The sequence below is a fragment of the Mirounga leonina genome, unplaced genomic scaffold (assembly GCF_011800145.1).
Source record: "Mirounga leonina isolate KUSES-001 unplaced genomic scaffold, KU_Mleo_1.0 Mir_366, whole genome shotgun sequence".
Classification (NCBI taxonomy): Eukaryota; Metazoa; Chordata; class Mammalia; order Carnivora; family Phocidae; genus Mirounga; species Mirounga leonina.
The window spans coordinates 9,660,740-9,665,888 of record NW_023270709.1 but is presented as its reverse complement, the minus strand read 5'-3'; positions in this window follow the sequence as shown (position 1 = coordinate 9,665,888).

Genomic DNA, 5,149 nt, shown 5'->3' with positions numbered 1-5,149 from the left:
AGCATTTCAACGTGTAATCAATATTAAGAAGTTACCAGGTTACTTTACATTCTTTTTTTTTTATACCTAGTCTTCAAGATTCAGTGTGTATTTTGCACTTACAATCCCGCCCAGCCACACTGCAAGGGCCCAACAGTCATACGTGGCCAGTGGTGACCGCAGACGGCAGCTCTAGAGCTCAGAGTCCTCATCACTCCAATATCTTCATTTTATAGATAGGAAAGCTGAGGCCCAGAAGGAGAAAGTGAGTCTCTAGCAAGTTCATAGCATGCCAGACTCCCAGTCTAAGGCTCTTCAGGAGTCTGTTTTTGTGTGACTGTTACTCTTTTCTTGAAGCATGTGTGCTGTTTTAAAAGTAAAGCAACTCCTGATTAAAGGAGCTACAACTTCTGGAAAAATGTTACCGAGGAGCTATTTCCTCAGTTCTTGAAGAGGACTGATTCAAAACTCAGCCACCAAACATGCACCGGCTATCAACAAGATCGGTTCATCTAATCCTTCTTGAAGGGGAACATAAAGTTGACTAATCCTGTGCATCCTGTACAGTCTGAAAGTTCTGGCAATCATCAGCCTAACGGCCATTCATGCAACTTACAGGATGAGTTAATAATCAGAATTCAAGAGCACACCTCCCTCTAGAGGAGCAAACGTTATTGCAGGGACAATGAACAGAATTCCGATCATGAAATTAAAATGGCACACAGTAAGAAAAAGATGCCTTATGATTCATATAAAGAGCAAACTTGCCTTGTGGTAACTAGCACCTTAACCCATTGATTGTATCTTTAATAAACAAACTCTTTTAAGAGATGTCATTCTAGTCTGGTCCCTTGGCTTTGAAAGGTCTTTTCTCAATCACTGATCTGCTACACTTTTTAAAATAATGGAATTGTGAAGAAGAAATCTTATGACTACCTGGTCTGACTCTTTGAATCTACAGATGAAAAATTTCCCCCCAAAGGAAAGTGACTCACCCTTTCCCCAGCCAAGAGAGGGTTCCCCTCGAGCAAGCCTTGACGATGTTTACATGGTGGGGCAACAGGAGACAAGCTCCCAATACTACTGCCAACACTGGTATCATTTAATGATAAACCAGGCTGGGCAAGACCAAATACGTAGTTAACAAGCATGCCAATGTCCTGTGGCTACCATACTGTTTTATGCCGTTTTGAAGAAAAGGATCAGGATGGTGCTTCACCGTGGAAGTCTGTCAGCCTCTCAAGTAAGCAGGGGTCTTGTTTACACTCAGAACCACCTTTTAAGATAAATTTATCGAGCACTTGGGTGGCTCAGTCAATTAAGCATCTGCCTTCAGCTCAGGTCATGATCCTGGGGTCCTGGGATCGAGTCCTGCATTGAGTCCCGCATCAAGTCCCCTGTTCAGTGGGGAGTCTGCTGCTCCCTCTGCCCCTCCCCACCACTCCTGCATGTTCTCTCTCGCTCTCTCTCACAAATATAAATAAGATAAATTTATCTTAAAAAATCTAAGTCTATATTTGGGAAAAGATGGCAAACTGTGTGAATCCTAAGCCTTAGTTTCAAAGACTCCCACTGTCATACATTGTGGTGATTTGGAATTGAGCACTTCGGCTGAGCACTTTGGAAAATGGTCAAATGGTCTCACATGGTCAAAATCAAAATAACAATCTAGTTTAAAACCCATCAGTTCCATTGGCTTGAGTGCTGCGGGGGCAGTGATGTGGCCTACACACAAAGCTCAGGTCAGCCACCTTAAAATGGACGCCATTGGTCAGGGGAGGGCTAGAGAGAGTACAGATGAGTCCACATCAACTCCTACTTTTCACTGTTATGAACATGAGGGGTGCGAATTGATGTAATACCCTCATTTTTTTTTTTTAAGAAACACAACCTATTAATCACATATATTTATTATTTACTCTCTTTCAGACAGCATGTTAGGTGCTGGAATAAAAAAACTGAACAAAGGTAAAAATCCTTGTCCTCATGAAGCTTACATTCTAGTCAGAGTTTGGGAGCGAAGACACACGATACATACATAAGTAAATTCAATACGTAAGTTAGTTAGAGGAGCTCTAGAAAAACAATATAGAGTCAAGGTAGTACAGGTATGTAGGGGCCAGAGGGAAGGGGGCAGATCGCAATTCCAAACAGACGGGTTAGGACAGGGCACTCAGAAGATGGCATCATATTTTACAACAAGAATCGGGTTTGGCAGAACTAAAACTTCCACCAGCCTTTGTTCAATATACAGGTTCTCTAACTGCATCCTACTAATAGCATCTGAATTTCGGAGCCAAAAGGTCATTTCAAGTGACACCAAGCGAGGCCAGCACCAGTAGGCATTACAATTCTGCCTAGACCTACCCACCTTTTTGGCCCACATGACTGAACCTTGATGCCTAGGCAAAAAAAAAAAGGTTACTTAAAAATAGTAAGACAAATATAGACACTACTACTATGTGACAAACACTGTTTGTGACATATTTTAACTCATTAAAAAAAATGCTTTTTCTTATGGGAACTTTTATACATCTAAATATAATACAATGAATCCATATACACCCATTACTCAGCTTTGGTAATTATTAATGTTCTGCTGATCTTGTTTCATCTACTGTAAGGATGGGGATAAAGATGGAGTATTTTCAAGCAATCCCAGACATCTATTTGTTAGATGCATAAAGACTTTAGTCCATATGGACCACAATTTTTAAAATGGAACAATACCACTATCATATCCAATAAAATTACAATTCCCTCCTATCATCTAATATCTACTCCATTTTAAATTTTTTTGTTTGTCTAAAAAAAATCCATTTTTTAAAAAATTTTATTTATTTATTTATCCATTCATTCATTCATTCATCCATTCATTCACCAGAGATAGAAGAGAGGCAGAGGGAGAGGCAGATTCCCCGATGAGCAAGGCGCCTGACACGGGACTCGATCCCAGGACTCTGGGATCATGACCTGAGCCAAAGGCAGATGCTTAACCAACTGAGCCACCCAGGCATCCCAAAAAGTCCATCTTTTTACAACTGGTTTGGACTAATTGGGATCCAAACGAAGTCCCCAGCATTGGGACACGTGTCTCTTAGACTGCTTTCACGGTTTGCGACAGCTCTTCCTTTTTCCCTAACCGAACTTCTGACTCGGATTCGGCTGACCGATTCCTCCCCGCCTCAACTATCCCGTCCCTGTGAGCGGTGTATTCCTGTCACTGCTGATCACATCTGGAGGCTACCTACATTTGGGTTCGGTGGCTTGTGCAGGAGGCAAGGTGGTTCACAGGTGGTTGTGTGTGCTTCCCCCTGCACCACACCAGAAGCACCCACGTGCCTGCCTGTCCCCTTTCAGGGGCTGAGCAGTGGGCACCCGCCTCACCAAGCTGCCTGCCGCTCTCCTCAGCATCCTTCACACGAACTCTGTGAAGTAGGTACTGCTACCATCCCCACCGCAGTCATGGCATTTGCCTACTTAATGGCACCAGGTTCTGAGAACTGAAGCCACCAACGCCACCAAGGGGCCTGCACCTGAGCTCAAACAAACCCCTTCCCACCTTTCTAAGTCCTGAAACATTCCCGCAGGGCCTTTCGGAACCCGTGGTCAGACACCAGCAAAAAGCCTTATGTCCTCGGCGTCTCCTCTGAGGGTCCCCTTTTCCTTAGCCCATTTAAACCCCGGCTCTCCTGAGGGCACTGCTTGCCCTGCCCCCATTAACCCCATGTCCTCGGACACCGCTCACTTCCCATCCAGGTGGCAGGCTTCGATGCCAGCCCCTCCCTGGCCCACTTTCCTTCTCTCCCTGAAGATTCAAGCAGGGCCCTTACTGACGCCCTAAAACGAGGCCTGTCCTAACACAGATGGCCCTGCCAAGCCCTGGTCTCAGATCCTTGACCTTCCAGCCTTCAGTGCTTTTGTCTGCTCCCTTCCCATGGCCCCTCACACCCATGGCTGCACCTCAGATATTACACCAAGGGCAACCCTCCAAGAACATGACCTTAAATATCCCATTCTCTGACCTCCTCTGTCTTTCCAGCTTCTGCACTCCAGCATCCTGACTCCAACAATTTTTTGGCCCCACCAAGGACCTACCACTTTTTCACTGACAAATCTAGAACCCCATGACGTTCACATACAGGATTTGTAAAGGCTAAAATTTCACCCAAAGACGATGAAGTTGATCAGCCTTTAAACAAAAACTATCAAGTAGCACTGAGACATGGAAACCTCTCTAGAGAGCTAGAGATAGCTCTGCTCACACATTAAATGACCCTCTTACTATTCTGGAAAAAAAAAAAAAAACCTGAGGACAAGGATTTTATGGCTGTGTGATTAGTCTAGCTGTAGGACAGATATGATATGACATCATAATCATGGCCTGCCAACACTCAAAGCACGATGTGGAGTGATACAGAAAATGAAGGAAAGCCAAAACCAGCCAAGAATTCCACCAATTCAAGTTTTGGTTCTCCAAAATTCAAGTCCAAAGGTTTCCACAACACTGTCAACGGGGACTGAGATCTCTGGAGGACACAGATGCAAGAAAAGCATCTTCTCCTTTGGAAACTAGCTTAAATGATTTGATACCCTGTACTACCATTTCCCCGGAACAGTTTTTTTTTTTTAAAGATTTTATTTATTTATTTGTCAGAGAGAGAGAGCAGACAAGCAGAGGGAGCAGCAGGCTCCCCGCTGAGCAGGGGGACCCTGGGATCACGACCTAAGCCGAAGGCAGGCAACACAAACTCAAAGGCTATGCAAGTTAAAAACTGCTACCAAAATGTAGGGAGTGTGATAACTTAATCCAATTCGAGAGACAAAACATAAAGAGCTCTTGCTTTATGATTACCCATGGTTGTAAACCGTGTCCATCTGATGTGGTCACAAAACACCTTTCCAGGAAACTAAACTTTGAGGAGCTGCTGATCCGTGCAACTCTTTCGTCATCAAAAAGTAACCCCCAGAAATCAAGGTAGAGCTCTGAATGGGCATGGTCTCTACTTACTATGTGTACAACTAAAAATAGAAAACCTGTCAAGCTTTTTGAAAATGAAAGGATTTTAATGTCCTCACTTGGAGCCCATGACATTTGAGTTATCCCTAAACTGAACTTTTACCAGCTTCTAGAAGAATTTTTTTTTCCAACTCTTCATTTTCTGAGCCA